Source organism: Triturus cristatus, chromosome 9, assembly GCF_964204655.1.
Source record: "Triturus cristatus chromosome 9, aTriCri1.1, whole genome shotgun sequence".
In the NCBI taxonomy this organism is placed as follows: domain Eukaryota; kingdom Metazoa; phylum Chordata; class Amphibia; order Caudata; family Salamandridae; genus Triturus; species Triturus cristatus.
The window spans coordinates 522,305,132-522,325,080 of record NC_140592.1 but is presented as its reverse complement, the minus strand read 5'-3'; the positions used below and the strand labels follow the sequence as shown (position 1 = coordinate 522,325,080).

Sequence of the window (19,949 nt, the reverse complement as noted above, 5' to 3'; positions counted from 1 at the left end):
CTGGAAGAACAACAAATGACAGGACCCAACAGATTAATAAAGAAATTAAAAAAAACTCCTTTAAGTATGTAAACACACCAACAGGACTGACAACACAATGGGTTGCCTGACTCAGCATTAGCTTAAGGCGAAACCAAAGGTTGTCCGGTTGGGATTTGCGGCCTGGAAAGTAAAACGAAAATGTTGTGAGGCCCGGCTCAATGTCAAAGAAGGGGGGCCTAAGTAGTCCGCAGAGCAAGCAGTCGCGCTGACGCCACTTACCAGAGTCCTCTATATAACGCTTCGTCCAAGAGAAGGGAACCGGAGGTGAGGCGAGGCAGCTCCTTTATACGCAAGGTAGCGCCGTGCGTGCATGTAGTCTTGCGGTGTCAAACGCCGGTAACTAAGGGAACGTGAGTCTCCGAGCGGAAAAGGGAGGAAAGACTCAACCTGGATTCATGCTGGAAAAATGTCAGTGGCTGGAAAATGCCAACCAAATGGACAAGGCCGATCAGTGGCATAAACAAGAGACTCTATGTTAATAACATGCTACAAACTATTCGGACGGCAAAAAAGTCTATTAATAAAATGGCACTCTGGGGCACTGACCTCTCACATATGGGGGGTAAAGTGTCCGACAAAACATTCATTAGGCAAATAGTGACATTGGTGTGGTATATACACTGCATGTCTGTGTGCAAAAGCCAGTGCAACGGTGTCAGCGTTCCCTGATTGACAAATACCTCTCACACAGGAGGGTAAAAAGTGTCAATCGCCATAACATTCCCAGGCTGAAAACATGTCAAAAATGATAGGTTAGGGGTGTGGCTTGCGCGCCGCAGGAAATGGCGGACTCGATGTGAGCTCTGCTGCGTCGCGGGACTCCGACATCATTTTCGAGCTTGTCTGCCTCCGTTGTTGACGGCGAGTGCTGATTCCTTGCCGGTGAACATGCGGTGAGCCTGAATACTGCTTTTAAATTGACTTTCACGCAGTATTTTCTCATCTTTTAATCAGCGGTTATCTCGCCTCACGGAGATGCGAGTGGCCGCCATTTTGGGCCGTTGAGCTCGCGCTTGTCTCTCTCTTCACTGGAATGTAACTGCTGTTCACCGTTTCACCGTTGCAAGGTTTTTTACTCACTTTTATCGCTCCTTATGTTTTGTAGTTTACCATATGGCATAGCATGGGCTTTATTGATGCCGCCTCTTTTTTTACTTCTCCAATGCCTTCATGATGACAGCGGCTATAACAGCCTTCATACTTCAATGGCTGAATGTGTGAGTAATATCATTCCGACGGTTTTGTCTTGTGTGCAAGCAGACCTGATAGCATTGATATGCGCTACATTGTAGCTTAGGGCTCTGCCCTCTCTTTTGAAACTGCCCAGCTTTCTAGTGCGGTAATTCTTTTTTTCTTTTTCACAAAAGTATGTTGCCGCCATTTTATGTCAAGGCGCCCTTTTTTCCGCACTGAATTATATTCATATGGTATTTTTCCTTACCGGTGCCATTTTCTTTTCCTGTCCACCTATTGGAAGACCTGCTTCTACGTTTTGAATATTTTTGAACTTTTTCTGGCACCTTGTGGCTCCATAATTCTGCTGAGCACAATGTCTACTGACCCACATTTTACCAAATCTTCCACTTCTGGTACAAAACCTAAGCGGCATAACAACGACCCGCCTTCTCCTATCCACTCTTCTCAAAATCCTGTTTTGGACTCTATTCTGGATGAAGTTCGTGGTCTTCAACCCTTCATGTCAACTACTAATGAAAAGCTGAAACAGATTGAGGAAAGATGGATCGCTATGGAAAGTAAAGTTTTTGATCTGGAGAAGCCTGTTAGTGATTTACAGGATGCTTCTACAAAAATTCCGCTCCTTGAACAGGAAATTCATAAACTTAAGCTCCACACTGAGGACCTTGAAAACCGTAATCGAAGAAATAACTTACGCCTTTATGGCCTTCCGGAAAATATTGAAGGATCTGACATGGTGTCCTTTCTTCAGAAATTTCTTCCAGAGCTCCTTGATCTTCCAACTTTAACAGGTCCTCTTAACATTCAAAGAGCACACCGCTTAGGTCGTTTAAATCCTGCCGCTAATAAACCACGTGGAATTATTATGCTCTTTCTTGAATTTACTGAACTGATGCATATTTTGAAGGCTGTCAGACTTAAAAGGCGTCTTATTTGGTCAGATCATACTCTCTTCATATCGCAAGATATTTCCAACGCAACCAATGCTCGCCGCAAAGAATTTCTTGCTTTGCGTCCACAGATGAGACGTCTCAACATTCAGTATGGAATCCTGCATCCATGTCTTTGCAAAATTACACATGAGGGTCGATCTCGTTCCTTTGATGATCCGGAAAAACTTAAACTCTATCTTCATGGTCTCCCGTCACGTGGAATGGATACTAACCCTTGACTTCTTTTTTTCTTTTTTCTTCCTTTTCTGGATTGTTTATTGGTATTCAGTTAATTGGTTTATTTCATATCTTGCTGTTGGTTTACTATATTAATTTTAATGAGGCTCACTTTCTCGTTATTCCTCTTTATTTATTAGTGTGGTCCGTGTCCTCTGGCGTCACTATGCTCCTCATTTTTTTAGACTTTTCTTCGCTCTCTTACAGATCCGGATGTTATTCCTTGATCTGTTTACATGTCTCTACTTTCCTCTTTTGCTTCTCTTTTCTTTTCCTTTTGTTTCTCTCTTCTTCTTTTTTTCTTGTTCTTCCTCATTGATAATTCTGTGTTTCTGTACTTATTTTATTGTTAATATTGGGTCTTTCTTTTTACATATTGAACAATTTCTTTCCTTCTTGTTTCTTGTCAATTCTGCAGTTCCGTACTCCTATTCCCTCATGTTCACCTACATCCTGAGTTATGGTTAATGTGACTTCGTGGAATGTTCGTGGTCTTGGTCACCCCGTCAAGCGTCAAAAGGTACTGTTTCACCTGGCTAAACTTAACACCCAGATTGCTTTTTTACAGGAAACCCATTGTAATGACAAAGAATCCCTTAAACTTAAACGCCATTGGGTTAATCAAATTGTTTTTTCTCCTGCTACTGATCGTCATGGTGGTGTCGCTATATTGTTCCATAAATCTATTAATGCACAGATTGTATCATCAGATTGTGACCCGAATGGTCGTTGGGTATTGGCAGAGACTATCATAAATAAAAGACAAATAACTTTTTTCAATATTTATGGTCCTGTTAATCCAGATTCTGAATTTTGGCAATCTATAAAGCTGAAACTATTGTCAATCTCCAATTCTAATATCGTGCTTGGTGGTGATTTTAATAATAGATTAGATCCATTTACTGATAGGCAATCCAAATGTAAGTTTAAACCTGACAAATCCCACAAATCATTTCAATCAGCCATCTCCTCCCGTCCATTATTTGATACATGGAAAACGTGTAACCCAGATACCTCTGAATTTACCTTCTTTTCACCTGTTCACCATACCAGATCCTGTATTGATTATATCCTAGTCTCCAAATCACTGCTACCTTGTCTCCAATCCTCTGACATTGGGTCTATCTTTATATCTGACCACGCTCCTGTCTCCACCCTTATTGACCTATCTCTCACCACATGTAAACAAGGCAGATGGCGTTTCAATAATCTCCTTTTATCAGACCGTACCTTTATTCAAGAAGCATCCTCTTTCATTAAGGAATTCTTCACTTTTCATAACCCTAGAGACTCCTCCTTACACAACAATTGGGATACTTTTAAAGCATCTTTTAGAGCCTTCACTATTGCCTATTCCTCAAAAAAGAAAAAGTTATTACATACTAAATATAAAGAAACCCTGACCCTTTTAAAAACGTTAGAACATAATTATTACACTTCGAAATCTCCCTCTTCTTTACAAGAATTAATTAAAGCTAAGTCCACCCTAAATAAAATAGTCACTCAGGATGCCTGCAACATCCTCCTTAAGACTAAATCGAAATATCATGGAGGCCAAAACAAAGCTGGGAAAATGCTAGCAAATTATCTAAAAATTAAATCAGAACGTAAAGTGATTGGCCCCATTCATTCAGAATCAAGCAATACTCTCCTTTCATCTGACTCTGACATTATTTCCACTTTTCAATCATACTACAATCTCCTATATACAGAAACTACCAAGCCCTCTGAAGATGATTTTACTTCTTTTTTCCGAGATATCCCCAAGCCCAAAACTTCCCAGGATATTTTTAAACCTCTTGAAGAAGACATTTCCCTACAAGAATTAACTGATGCTCTTAAATCTTTGAAAAAAGCAAAGGCTCCTGGCCCCGATGGAGTTTCAATTGAATTATTTTCTGCTTTCTCCTCAATTTTTGCTCCCAAATTATTAGAACTTTTTAATTCTTTTATATCCAATTCCCAAGCCTGTGGTTCTTTTTTGGAAGCCCTTATTATTGTAATCCCCAAACCAGATAAAGACCCCTCATATTGCAATAATTTTCGTCCTATTTCGTTAATTAATTATGATTGTAAAATTTTTGCAAAAATATTGGCTTCCCGCTTAGAGAAAATTATCCTTATTCTCATTAACCCAGACCAAGTTGGTTTTGTTAAAGGTCGTCTGGCTTCTGACAATGCCAGAATGTTTTCCAATATTCTTGCTCTTAGTAAAAAATATCCTTCCCCACTAGCTGCTCTATCTTTGGATGCAGAAAAAGCCTTTGACCGTGTTAACTGGGAGTTCTTGATACATACATTACAGTGGTTTGGCTTTGGTCCGAAGTTTATATCATATGTTAGATTGCTATATACTAATCCAAAAGCATGTATTTTTGTTAATGGTCTTTTTTCCCCCTATTTCTCCCTTCAAAGAGGTACGTGTCAGGGTTGCCCCCTTTCGCCATTGCTTTTCCTGTTATGCTTAGAACCATTTCTGGAACATATTGGAAGCAATCCTCTCATTACTGGCTTTAGTCTCAAGACCCACCAAATTAACTTGTCTGTGTATGCTGATGATGTTCTTATTTATATGTCCAATCCTGTATCTTCCTTACCCCCCTTTTTGCAGGAAATCTCATCATTCGCTAAGGTTTCAGGCTATAAATTAAACTTTTCTAAAACTGAGATTTTACCTTTAAACCCTTCATGTTATAGGTATATGTTTGAAGCATCTAACTTCACGTGGTGTCCCCAAAAAATTAAATATCTTGGCATATGGTTCTCCCCCAACATTCGTGACACATTATCCCATAACTTTTCTGCCTTAAAACCTAAAATTACTTCTTTGTTAAACCTCTGGTCTCCTTTGTTCCTTTCGTGGTGGGGCAGACTTGATACAATTAAAATGATGATTGTTCCCCAGATTTTGTTTATACTATCTATGTTACCATTTAAAATTCCTAAATATTATTTCTCTCAGATTAATTCGTTACGCACTAAATTTCTATAGAATAACAAACATGCACGTATTGCCTTGTCTAAACTGATTCGTCCCAAAAATGAGGGGAGAGTTCGATTCCCTGATTTTAATTTATATCACAATGCTTTTCTGATTCGTCAATTTTATGCTTTGTCTAAAGATTATCAGGATTTATCTAAGCCTTCATGGGTTACTGTTGAATGCTCACTGTTAAATGATTTTTCAATACGAGATGTTGTCCACATGACTAATTGTACTTTTATTTCCAAATATCCTATTTTGAAACATTCTCATGCTTTGCTACATACACTTTTCTTTAAGAATTTGGATAATTATCAATCTCTTCTAGCGTTATCGCTTTGGTTCAATAAGTACATTAAGTTCCGTCACAAATCATTCTACTACAAACAATGGAAAGAAAAGGGTCTTTTTTATGTACACCAAGGGGCCGATTCCGATCCTGGAAAAATTTTCTCCGTACGAATCGTATCCGGATTTTTTTCCGTCCGAATCGTACAAGTACCGTACAAACTGGCAAGTACGATTCGCATGGGAAAAAATACATACGAATCGCATTGGGAAAATTCCCCTACACGTCCTCGGGTCGGAAAAAGTGTCCGACACGTCCCCGGACGATTTTACGTACGAATCGGAAAAATGAAGTCCGAGCGCGCAAGTATGATCACTCCCGTCCGTCCGATTGTACAACCGTATGGAAAAAGCACCGCACGGAGCGAACCTCAATAGCAACCATGGAGACATGTGCCAGCATACGCGCCGTCCCCCCCCAGCCCCCCGTATGTACGCGCCGTCCCCCCCAGCCCTCCCCGCGGATGGACGCGCCGTACCCCCAGCCCCCCCCGCGGATGGACGCGCCGTACCCCCAGCCCCCCTCCGTGTATGTCCGGTGCGGACCCCCACCCCACCCCCCGAATGTACGGTGCGTACCCCCACCCCCGTATGTACGGTGCGGACCCCCACCCCACCCCCCGAATGTACGGTGCGTACCCCCACCCCCGTATGTACAGTGCGGACCCCCACCCCACCCCCCAAATGTACGGTGCGTACCCCCACCCCCGTATGTACGGTGCAGACCCCCACCCCACCCCCTGAATGTACGGTGCGTACCCCCACCCCCGCATGTACGGCGCGGACCCCCACCCCACCCCCGAATGTACGGTGCGTACCCCCACCCCCGTATATACAGCGCGGACCCCCAGCTGGGGGGGGCTGGGGGGGGTACGGCACGTACTGGGCCCCCAATTCCGCTCGCATCGCGGCGTACTTCGCTTTTCCGGCACTTTTTGGGTGCCGTAAAAATATTGCCGTCCGGACTGCTGTCGGTTCGAATCGTACTTCCTGGTTCGTGAAACGCAGCCTGAATGCATCCCGACGTCACGTCGGCGCTTTCCCGGATCACATTTGTATGTATATTGTCGTCGGTCGGTGTTTTTTACGATTCGTACGGAAATGGTGTTTCCGTGCGAATCGTACTTGCATGTTTGTAATGTTTTTTTCCCGGGTACGAGTCGGACGGAGAAAACGCTCCGACCGACGGTTCGAACCCGGTTTTTCCAGGATCGGAATCGGCACCCAAATGTTTGTCAATAATGTGATTCTTTCTTTCCATCAGTTGCAAGAGTCTTTTCAGTTACCTGATTCCTGTATTCAGCAGTATGATATTTTAGCTTCAATTTTACAGGGTTGTATACAGAAATTCCTCTCTCTACCAACTCCTACTTCCTTTCTTCCTGATTCTTCATTCTATCAAGTCTCTACTGATACTATTCTAAGTGCCTCTTTTATCTATAAATCTTTATCTACCCCTGTTGGCACACGGAATAAATCTAAGGTGGAACTCGAGTGGGAACAGGATTTTTCTTTGACCCTGTCGACATCGCAATGGGATAAGTTTTGGCAGAAATTATTCAAGACCTCCAAAGCTGCTAATCTCACACAGTCCCTATATTTTATTTATAATAGAGTCGTCATTACTCCCCTTATGTTACATAAGTTCAATCGCTCTGTCACATCATCCTGTTGTTCTTGTCTTAATGCTGAAGGTTCTTTATTACACTTATTGTTCTATTGTCCTAAGGTGTATGCTTTTTGGAATGCTATATGGTCAAAATGTTCATTGATTTTTTCTCACAAAATACAATTTAATATGCTTAATGTCTTTTTAGGTACTATGTCGCCTGACTTTGCTCTAGTTTCTCCCGCATCTCTTCTATTTGATTTATTTCTTGCTGTGGCCTTTAAAGATTTACTAACATGCTGGAAAGATAATTCTAAGTTATCTTTTTTACATTGGTGGAATTATATATGTGATGAACATAGAATTGCCTCTATTCCTCAGTCTTCCATCCACCTACAAATGAAATCTGACTTACTATGGCTACCCTTTTCGACCTTTCTTTCAACATCATTATAATCTCTTCTATTCTTTCTATTTTATTATCCCTTCCTTCCTTTCTTCTCCTTATTCCTTTCTTTTCTTTTCTTCTTACTTTCTCTTTTCTCTTTCCGCTAGTAAAAAATACTTTCTCTTAAACATTATATTCTTTCTAACATTTACACAGGCCTTTTGTATACCACTGTAGTATAATAATTTGATCTATTTCTTCTTTGGTATGCTTTCTTTTTTTAAATTGTCACTATTTTTTAGGCACATTACTGAAAGTGTTTACATATGCTGTAACCTTTTCTGTATAATTCACCTAGTGTGCAGTTACTATTTACATATACTTGTATGCTTATATTTCGATTGTTATCGACTTATTTTATATTTGTAATCCTGTGTTCTCCTTATATCTAATAAAAATTATTTAACTGAAAAAAAAAATGATAGGTTAAACTAGGTAACACGTACCTCTCGCACAGGAGGGTAAAAGTGTCAAATGAGTGAAAACGAAGTAGTCAAGATCAGCGAGGCTCAAAAACACGTTTGTTTGGCAGTGAAGATGCCGGATGCGTACCTCTCACACAGGAGGGTAAGGTGTCAGTAAAGGCACTTAAACTGGTGCAGATGTTAAATAGAAGATATCTGATGCGTACCTCTCACGCAGGAGGGTAAAGTGACATTGAAAGGCACTTCAAACTGGCACAAATATGAAGTGAGCATGTCAGAGCTGATTGATATATTCAGATATGTGTTAGTGTGTAGTGGTCTGAGACAGTTCATTCAGATGTCAGGGTTGCCAATTGGGCATGGCTGCTGTCGACTTCGTTGAGACCACTTTGTATAGAGTCCAGAAGGGACAGCCACTTGCATTCTCTGATGTTCATGATAAACCCTATATTGCCTCCTCTAGGTCCCAGGGTCGTCTTCTCCAAAACCAACCACTGTAGATCGTCAGGACCATGTTCGACCATTTTGAAATGCTCGACTAGGGGTGCTCCTTGCACTTCACAACGTATGCGACTAAAATGTTGTAATATCCAGACTTTTATTTTCTGCTGAGTCTGGCCAATATAGATTAGGCCACAGGGGCACAGGATCCCATAAATGACATTGCAGGTGTTGCAGTTGGTATACGACTTAAGGTGGAGCGTGTGCTGTTTATAGTTGAATTGCTTGGTCTGGATTGTGGTGACGCATGCCTTACACTGACCACATCTGTAATGTTCAAGCATGGGTGGCAGGTTCCACAGGGATTGCAAAGTTAGAGTATCCGGAGAGTCTAGAAATGACCGTACAATGTGATCTTTGATACTTTTAGCCTTCTTGTATGAGTGCATTGGTAGGGTCTCCTGTTGTATGTCATCAGATATCAGGCCCAAAAGTTTGTTAATTACCTTTTTGATGGCATTACTCTTGGTTGAGAAGGTTATGACGCATATCATCCTCTGTATCGCCTTGTTTCCTTTCTCTTTGGGTTGCAGTAGAGTTTCACGAGGACTGAACCAAGCCCGCTTTCTGGCTCCTTTAATTAATCTGCCGGATAGCCTCTTTCCATGAGGCGGTTGCAAAGATCTTCTGATTCAGACATATAGTCTGAAATCTCAGAGCAGTTCCTGCGGATGTTCAAGAACTGTCCAAATGGCAGATTGTCTCTGAGACCTCTTGGGTGGTAGCTGTCATACTGGAGGAGTGAGTTGCGCTCCGCAGGTTTGCGGTAGAGTGTTGTGTAAAGCTTGTTGTCTTCATTGCTAATAGTGAGATCAAGAAAGTCTATCTGTTTGACATCCGATTGTATGGTGAACTGTATGTCAGGTGTTCTTAGGTTCAGCCAGGTATGGAAAGAATTCAATTCAGATATGGCCCCGTCCAGATCTTGAGAATATCGTCGATGTATCACATCCACATATCAACATTGTTGGCGTAGGAATTAGAGTCATTAATAATGTAGGTTCTTTCAAAATTGTCCATAAAAGTGATGGCTAGATCTGGAGAAAAAGTGGCCCACATAGCCAATCCTTTAGTTTGTAAGTAATAGTTGTCCTGAAAGATGAAAAAGTTCTTCATCATGACAATCTGTAAAAGTCCGATGATGAACTCAGTCGGTACTGCCATGGGCGCAGTTCTTAGGTTCAGAGCCGATTCAGCGACATCAAGGGCAGATTGTTGGGGGGTACTTGTGTAGAGTGACACTATATCACAGGTAACCAGCAGTTGTCTGGTGGGATCAAAGGGTCATTGGTCCACAATGTTGATTGTCCGCATGGTATCTCGAAGAAATGCTTGTGTGTTCTCAGCTATAGGCTTAAGAAAAAAGTCAATGTATTTGCACAATGGCTCCACCATGGAACCACATCCCGACACAATGGGGCGTCCAGGTGGGTTAGCCATGTCCTTGTGGATTTTAGGTAGTGTATATATTGTCAGGAGTCTTGATTGTTTCTGGTTCAAGTATTGGAATTCAAGGTCGGTGAGGAAACCTTGTTCCAGGCCGTGTTGGGTGAGAGTGAGCATCTCCAGTGCCAGTTCTTTTGATGGATCCGTTCTTAGTTTCCTGCAGCTCACACCCTCTTGCAGTTGATTCAGTATTTCCATCCTGTAATTCGTCACATCTTGTACTACAATGGCACCACCCTTGTCCGCTGGTTTGATTATTATCTCCTTATTTTGTTTCAATGCCAGGAGTGCCGTGTTCTCCACCTTGCTGATATTGTATTGCGTGTGTTTCCTCTTCTGAAGTATCTTGCCCACATCCCTCAGTACCACGCTCTCATAGGCCAGAATCTTGTTGGTCATGGCATATGCTGGTGGGACAAAAGTTGAAGGAGTCCTAAGTCTGGTATGGGATGGTGTAGTTTGGGAGGTGGACTGTCTAAAGTAATATCGGAGACAAAGGTTCCGAAAAAATCTGTGAAGTTCGGTTTTGATTGCAAAGTTGTTAGGATGGGCTGTGGGCACCAACGAAAGACCCTTACTCAGGATCTTAACTTCATCTTCTTTAAGATCGTAAGTAGAGATGTTGACAACAGGGTTAGGTGGTCTCCTTACCACCTGTACACTTTTCGTCTGGTCGATATCTCCCCGTGTTCCTCTGGTTGGAACCGGACTTGTTTCTGGGTTCTGCCTCTGCCTGATTCCCAGTTCATGTTGTTCGATGGCTGTCCACGTTGGAGGACTCTGGGCCAGTTGTTGCCCCGTCCTCTCGGTGGTCTCCATTGGCCTTGTCCTAAAATAGGAAAAGTATCCTGGGGTGGATATCTGTACTCCTGGTATCCGTAACCAGAGCTGGGGCCTGCCTGCTCTCCGACTATATGAGGATTCAGAAAATGTAGTATAGTTCTGTCGACCCCGTAAACCTCCTCTACCTCGGTATGTGAAACACTCCTGACTATCTTGTTTAAAATAATCTTCCTGGAGGTACGGGTAGGTGTGTTTCTTGTCGTAGTAGCGGACGTCTTGTGCTAATTTTTCAAGTTTCTTCGTCTAGGTGTTTGTCTCAAAATTGGCGTTAGTTAAGGTGGAGTCACCAGCGATCTCTGCTTTCAAAGACGCGATTTCCCTCATCAGGACCTGTACTTCTTCTGCCGCCATCTCTACTCCCAGCACCATCCAGTGCTGGGAGCAGTTGTTTGCAACAAAGCTGAAGCCCTCCTTGAATTTGGGTACATCCACAAAAATTGCTGGTTCGTTCCTTATTTGTAGGCCAACCGGGATGATATTGGCTTGGAGATATCTAGTGAGCAGATGGCCATGCAACTGGGTGCGTATTAATTTCTTATGAAGGCGTTCTAGGCGGGCTACCTTGTCATTGAGCGTGAAGTCAATGTTAGGAGTGTTAGAAGAAAGAAAGTTGTTGGAAGGGTCCTGTAATAGTTGGCTGATATACTCTTCTGTATATGATAAGGTCTCGCTCTCTACCATGATGCTCACTCATTGCGCACTGATGAACTATAGCATGCAGCCCAGAATCATACCTTCCTCCACACCCACTACTGTCCAGGGGTGGCTCCTCCGCTACGGCAGAGGAGCGTCGCCCCACTGCTTTTGAGCAGTGTAAAGGAAAGGAAATATAAAATGATAATAACTTTGAATTATTATCATTTTTATGTTTCTGTAGCGGACGGGTGGGCGGGGCTGCTCTGCAGATGGAGCAGGCCAGGAGTTGTTTGCCCACTCCTAAGTGCGCAATGACTGTTTGGCCGGTCCTCTCGGGCTGCCCAAACCAGTCATGCACACTTTCCCCGTTCTCCATGCAGGCTGTATTACAGCCTGAATGGAGAACAAGCCCAGACCCCAATTCCCTGGTTGAGCGTCGAACCAGGACGCTCAAAGCCAATCACAACTCTGCAATGCAGTGTTGTGATTGGTCAGGGGAGCCTGGGTGCTTACCAATCACAGTGCTTCATTGCAGCAATTTGATTGATCAGGTGAGCTTCCTTTCTGGCTTCTTCTCCCACGAGGAGAGCAAGAGCAAGGAGCAGAGAAACAGTCCCTGGCGCCATCGGCAAGGTAAGTTGATAAGCTTTTTTTTGTTTTGTTTTACAATGTTCAACATCGCGACCCCCGCGCACAGCCCGCCACCTGCGAGTCATGCCAGCCGCCACTGCTACTGTCTACTCCTAGTATTCATTATTAAGCATCTCCCTGAGGAGGCATCCCTATCATGCGCGTATGCTCGCTCACATGCATCCATACCAATGGCTTACTCAGTTGTCCGCTCTTTTACCCGGGCCTTAGCCTAGTGCATGTCCAACCTGCCAGTGGCAGCTCCTCCTCTAAGCCAGAGGAGCGTCGCTCCACTGTTTTAGCAGTGAAATAAAGGACAAAAAAAGTGATAATAACGTATTTTGTCCTGCTGCTACAGCTTTTCAGGGCAGGGCGGGGCTGCTCTGACTACAGGAGCAAGGGGAGTGGTGAGCACACTGTGTAAGTGCGCATGAATGTTTGGCCGGCCGTCCAAACATTCATTCAGACTTTGCACGTTCTTCACGCAGACTGTATTAAAGCCTGCATGGAGAACATGCCTAGGCTATCAGTCAGCATCTGGGCGTTGAACCATGGCACTTAGATCAATCACACTGGGTGTGCTGCCTGTTCAGACCAGCACAAGGACTACGGAGGAGGGATACAGCAAGGAAGCGGCGCGACAGTACTTTTTTTTTTTTTTTTTTAAACCCGCACCCTCCACCCTCTGCCACAGATCCTTGCTGGAGGACCCTGTGTCATATGGGATAAAGCACACAAGAAGGATATTGCAATTCAATTCGGAGCTTCATTACCTTATAAGGGTTATATGGTTATGAAACTTCTTAGTGACTTGCAATATTCGTATAATGAACAGCAGAGGGTACTCTATCTTTAATATAATGTAAAGTCTCTCCTAAAGGACTTTTAGACCTTGGTGGAGGAGATGCATTGGTAGATATGGATGCACTTTGCACTTTTACATGCTTTAACAAAGTCTGTTTTTGTTAGGCATTCCATTTTACCGCCTATGTGCTGCACCTGCTCCTGCTAGTTTCTACGTAGCTGCCACCTGACATGTCTGGATGCTTTCCTGTAAGGAGGCTACCTCCCAGAAGTTGGTACGGCTTCATCTCCCTTACACGCATTGATGGTCCTAGCAAATGATGGGTTTAGTTCCCATAGGTTCTGTGGATCATCCAGGAGTTCTGGAGAGCTCTTTTAAAGATAGGGTCATGACTGAGGTCCCCATTTGTCAACAAGTCTCAGTTTCAGCCTGCAACCACACCTTTTTTCCTCCAAAGTATGACTATAAAGCTGCTCTACCAATCTTGCCCCAGTTTGGAGGTAGTTGGCAGAAGGTATTCTTCAACTCCTTGGATTCTTCCGTTTTGAATGCTTGGGAGGTCGAGGTTGTGGAGTCAGAATATTGGATACAGTTAACGGGGGTTCCATGGCAGTTCTTCTTTTCACTATCAGCTCTGTGGTGTCTGCATCATTGGTGGGTTCTTTTGAAGAGCGTACCTGACTGGCTGGATAAAGCTTCTTTTGTGTTGCTGCCTTTGATGGGCAGGATTACTACGTTCTACTGTACCCTATTTAAGCCACTTCTGCACCATCCTGAGCCTTAAAAGATTTAACTTCTTCCTGCTGCATCTGACCTTAAAGATGGTGACACGTCAGGTTGTCCTGCCAGCTGTAGTTCCAGGGGATTACCTAGACACCTATATTCATGTTCCACTCTGCCAGGCCACGCAGAGATCCCTCTAATTCTGCATTGTGGGTCTGTGACATCAGTTTAAATTGCTGCCTTTTGGTCTAGTCGCAGCTTCGAGGTTCTTCACAAGGATCCTGGCTCCTTTAGCGAGTATGTCCTAGTCTCAGGGCACCACGAACTTAACCTATTCGGATTACTGTCTAATCTGTGAGTTGAGGTTGTTCGGCAGATCTGCAATGAGCACTTGCACCATGGTTTCCTTCTCGGTGTCTTGATGTATTACCTGGTGCCCTCTCAAAGCCTTCAATTTAAAGAGGCAGTTTTCCAGGCAGACTTTGGTCAGGTGTTACTACCTCCTCCAAAGAAATAAATGTGGGTGTCTTTCCTGTGCACCCTGATGAGTCAGGCTGTGATGTTGACTCTGGTCTGGTTCAAAGATCATGGGGCCAGATGGAGGCCTACCTACTGATGGTTCCCTGTGCATACCTCAGCCTCAAGCCCCTTGTTCTTCATCTTCTGAAACACTGAAGCTCCTATTCCAAAGACTACAAGGTCACGATTCCTGTCGCTCAAGAGTAAGTGGTTGGTTCCAGAGCATCTAGGCACAGGCGTCTCTCAGCTCCTCACTCTCCCATGATCCTGATAAGTGATACCAACAAAGGGGTTGGAGATGATCGTGTGAGTGTACTCAGTTCAAGGGCTCTGATGACTAGAGGAATTGGAGAATTCTTCCAACTGGAGTGAAATGGCTTCCATTCATTGAGCCCTGGATTTGTTTTCACCTCTCTAATGGCATCCGGTGGTTTGTGTCCAAATTAACACCCAGGTGGTTCCTGCATGTTTTACCCATCAAGTGAGACTCTGATTCTCATGTGGGTGACCCTTCCTCAGGGCATGGGGATCTGGGCAGAGCTCAGTCTCCTGACATTTAATAATGGTTTACATCCCATGTTTGGAGAATGAAGATGTGGGACTTGAGCTGGGTATTTTCTTCATCAGTGTAAGTTTTGCTTATGTTTGAATGGAATGGTTTGGCTTTCCTTGGCTGGCATTGTTTGTTTTGGAACAGGATAGACTTCTCCTCCTGCTGTTTTGCTCCCTTGACTCACACAAGAGGGCTGATGGAATCAATGCACTGCCCCTCGCATGGGCTCAGAGCCTTGTGTGTGCATACCCACCATTTCCTCTGCATTACAGGGTGCTGCAGAAGATACAGACAATCATGTGATGATACATTTGGTGCCTCCTTGTCAGCCTCAGAGACCCTGGTTTCCTCTGCTATGACAGCTGCTATAGCTGCCCGGGATGTTTCCCAGTAGCCCTCTTTGACATGATATTTGCGTTTTCTGCTTATGTACCCCCATTGTATTTCATATGTTTGTATGTTCATGTACCTGAGGGTATTGATTGCATTTGTATACACTTGCATAGCCCATCAGTTATTCATATATATGTATTGATGTGATTTGTATTGTCTGATAGAATTTAGGGGAGGTGCAAGAGAATTAATATGCAATTTCTTGCAGTTTACATTATTCATCATGAAATATGCCCTTTTCAAAATATTCAGACAATTGTATTTAAGACTAATATATACATGTATTAGGCAAATAAAAATCTTCAGTTTTCTGCCTGGGACATTTGCTCATACAAGCTGGACTGCAAATACCCCCAGCAAAGGCCATCAGCTTATGGAGTCAGCACAGCCTTACCAACTTGCTTGATAAGGCCAAAACTAAGACAGAGAGCAACCATCTTTAAGTACAAAATATAAGAGGTGTTGTGCTGGCTAGGGGCCGCCTCAAGAAATTCAGACAGGCACTTTTGGTGATAAGACAGCTTCGCTAGGGGCTAGAGGGGAGGGGATGGTTAACCCACTGGTTCCATCATTCAATGCAATAAGTTACTCAAACACCATTACAATGTTGCATTTCTTTTTAATAGTTCACTTATTTATTGCTTTCATTATCACTGTTGTGTGTGTTTTTATAGTAACTTATATGCATATTATGTGCACTAGATTAGTGCAGTAATTTCCATATAGTCTTTAAAATGTATAGTGTGGATTGCTTTTGTGTGTCCAGTGAAGGTTGTGAGAAAACAGTAGGCCTGGGCTAAAATTCCGTTCCGGTCGTGGAAATTGCGATAATTTGACATTTTCACGTTCCGCGGAGAGCGCGAAAATGTCCAAATTTCCGCAATCTGCATTTTACCGGTAATTTTTTGCTTGCTCACGCTGTAAAATAATACATTCTCGCGTGCGCGCGATCGCCTTACCTGAATCCCCGTGTTCGCCGACAAGTTTTCCCGATCCAGTCGCGTTCTCCATGAGATGTTGGATTGTTGGTAGCCATTTGCGCTGTCTCGCGACAGTTCGCGCCCGCAGTGACGTCATTCGTCGCGCGATCACGTCTTTCTTCTCGCGATCATGCACCGCGAGACAAGTGAAAACAAGATGGCCGCGCCCGCGAGCAACCACATGGGTAAGTTGGCGAGCCGAAACCATGCAGAAAATACCGCGAACGGGCAGGAAAAAAACTTCCGCATCTTCACGATATTTCCGCGTGTTTGCGGAGATTTTTAACATTTTCGCGATAATTTGCGAAAGTGAATTTCGCAAATTCCGCTCACCCCTAGAAAACAGGCCATTAGTAGTGTGGCCTGTACAATTAATGAGCCTACATTTGTCCTCCAATGGGAACCAAACACCCCATTGTAGCACTTGACTCAGGGTAGCAGAGCAGGGCAGTTGAAGGTCTACTCAAGGGAGTTGGTGTGGGCTAGTAATCACCATTCTGTGACACGCAGTAATAACTCCCAATAAAAAATAGTCCAGTCTCTGCTTTCTATTTAAAAAAAGGAAAAATACATTTATTACACACACACACTACTCAATACTATGCAGTAATTTACAAATATGCATACGGCTGGTAGAAAAACCTTTGATGACATTACGTAAGAACCTTTGATTCCCTAAAAGGAGTCACGATCAATAAACCACATGTCAAAAACACCATCATTTTTGGAGTAAATGCAATAATCAATAAAAACCATGTGTGAATGCACTTATTAATGTTACTAAAGCATATGCACCTTGATCAGCAATCACTGTAAAGCACTTACAAATTAACTTCACATGTGTCTGGGTGTTTTTATATACTTTCAATAATTAAAAACATAACTATAAAATGAGCCCCTAGAGGGCATCACATTTTGTTCACACAATATGTAACCATAGACTTAGTCCCTGGAGGGTGTTGTACCACATGTACCTTCTTGTAATAATCATTAATAACAATGTGTGAATGCACACATTAATGTTACTAAAGCATATGCACATTGATCAGTAATCATTGTAAAGCACTTACAAATAAATGTCACTTGTCTGTGTGCTTTTTATATAGTTTCAAGCATAAAAAATGCAATTATTAACCCCTTCCATGCTGCGCAGATTCCGCCGCTGTGCTGACGGAATCTTGCGCGGGCGTGGTCATGACGGAACGGTTCCGTCATGAGCACAGCTCAACCGTGGCTCATGACGGAACCGTTCCGTCATGAGCACCGAAGGGGTTAAAAGAAATCTTAGAGGGCATCCCATTTTTATCACACAATATGTAATCATACACCAAGCCCCTAGAGGGGCTGTACCGCATGTGCTTTCTTTTAGACACCTTCAGGCCCCAATAACTGAAACCATAAACTTGTCCCTTGAGGACATTACACTCTCAGCCGTAGATCACATGCCCCACCCTAAGGAGTGCTTACAGTCCACAATCAAGCCTGGGATTTTGTATTTGTTTTTATTAAGCGCATCAATCATCCCGAGGGAGATCACTGCACTGGAAAGCATTGTCCTGTTATGATAGTGAACAAATGGCCCGGCAGACTAGAGTAGGGACCCAATGAGCAAGCTGCAGGTATCACTGTTGACAACCTAGAGAACAGTATTGTTTTCAGGTTCTTTCTGAATGACATATAATCATCCATGTGGCTAAGGTCTAGGGGGAGTTTGTTCCAGTGAATGGCCGCCAAATTGTACAGAAGGATTGACCTCCTACTCTGGTTTTCTTAATACGATTAGTGTTGGCCAGAGCGGAGTTGCAAGACCTCAGTTGTCGTGTGGGAGTGTAAAATTCAATTTCGTCCTGTAAAATTCCAGGTCCAAGCTTGTGTAATGCTCTATGTGCATAGCAAATGAGTTTAAACTTGGCTCTCTGGCGCACAGGCAGCCAATTAAGCTCCTTCCAGCACTCGGATGCCGAACCATACTTGCTTTTTTACAGACAAGTTTGGCATCGGCATCTGAATCACCTGTAGTCGGGAGAACAGGTAGTCTGACATGCCCACATAGAGCGCGTTCCCGTAATTCAACCTACTGGAGACTTGTGCCTTAGTGATGGTCTCACAACAGTTCGAAGGGATCCATAGAATAAGCCTTCGTAAAAACTTTACCATGACAAAGCTTTCACTGCACAGTGATTTAACTTGGTCCTGCATGGTAAGTCCGTTGTCTATTTGGATGCCCAGGTTTTTTTGTGACCTGTTCTGGTTCCGGGGCATCTCCAAGTGTCCGAGGCCAACAGGTATTGTCCCAGATTAAGTAAGCTCCTCCAAAGAGTAAGATTTCAGATGTCTCAGCATTCAGTTTCAGGCGGTGTTCTGTCATCCAAGCTTCTGTTTCTGACAGACAGTTAATTAGATTGTCTCTAGTGTCCTCGTTCCTTCCTTTGAAAGCGATTAAAAGCTGAGTATCATCAGCATAGGAGCAGATGTTAAAGCCCAATTTCCTGCCTATCCACGTCAGAGAAGAGACTTAGGCATTACAGAGAGTGGGGCTCAGAGACGCTAACTGCGGGATGCCATAGTGCTTTCTGAGTTATTGGAAAAGGGCCCATGTGGACTCTCTGTGTTCTATTACGTAAAAAGGAGCTAAGCCATTGGAGGGTGTAGACTGTGGTAACAAAGGGGACACAATACAAGTAATATTGTTTTTATGTTGTCGGTTTTATTGGCACTAAGAGTTATCAATGCATCCTTCTTTCTTGTTTTCTTCCGTTTCCTCTTCTGCAGGGTCTTCTGCTTCAGACCCTTGGAGGTGGAGTCCTGGCCGATGTTGTCCATCGGACAAAAGAACAGCTCAGGTAAGTGTTTTTGCATATTACGGTTTATACAGGGAAGGGTATGGGGGACAAAATAATCTATAGTATAATGTGAGGGGAGTAGGGATATGGAGTAACCAAAAGAAAGAAGCAACCAATAGCGGTTAGTTTTCTCACATTCCTCTTTTTTTTCGTGTTATGTTGTTACAGGCTGTTCCTCCCTTTAGACCCCGTTTCTCATCCCCATCCCCCTCACGTCCCTCTTTTAATCTCCCTCCCCTTTCCAATAACCCCGCAGGCACTCACACACCTGGGAAAGCCACGTTTCTCCGGGGCAGTGGCAGGGAGTCTCTGCGTTCTTCTGAGTTGTTTGATCTCTCGTCGTTGTGGTCTTCTCTCCACCGTCCGGTTCAGGATCTCTGCATGCCGGGGAATAGCGATTCTCTCCTGGATCCGGTGTCTTCTTCACCAATTATGCTGTTTCTCCCTCAGTCCTAGAATCTTCTCCGCCAATGCTCTTGCTTTCACCGACCTCCCTCGGCGTTCCCGGAAGTCTCTGTAACACGTTCTCTTCCCTGTTCTCCTGAGGCGTATAGCGTGTGATGTCCGTCCGCTGGTCCTCGCTTACTCCTTTTTTAAAGGGACCGCTTGCTCGTTTTTAGGTCTCGCCTGGCGTAAGACTGCGCAGACATGCGCAGTCTCGCTGGGGAGATTTAATGATTTAGAGGAGATTTCTGTAGTGGGCTTTAAGCCCCGCCCCTCTTTTCCATTGGCTGGCGTCACCGTTTATGCTAAGCGGTGGCCAGCCATTGGAAAAGAGCATCTAGTGATGTACACTTTTCTCTTTTAGAGCCGTCCCAGTTGGACTGGCTCGGTTCCTTTACGTCTGTGGTAAAAG

The 19,949-nt window shown here is 43.7% G+C and overlaps 1 long non-coding RNA gene across 2 annotated transcripts in view; it reads right to left on the bottom strand.

Moving 5' to 3' along the window:
• LOC146798229 (uncharacterized) overlaps window positions 1-19,747 on the bottom strand; it is a 123,171-nt gene extending 103,424 nt beyond the window's left edge. For both annotated transcript variants that reach the window (XR_014968644.1, XR_014968645.1), the window contains exon 1: window positions 19,362-19,747. This is a non-coding gene — a long non-coding RNA (uncharacterized LOC146798229). The remainder of the gene's footprint in view (window positions 1-19,361) is intronic.
• Window positions 19,748-19,949: the final 202 nt, after the last annotated feature.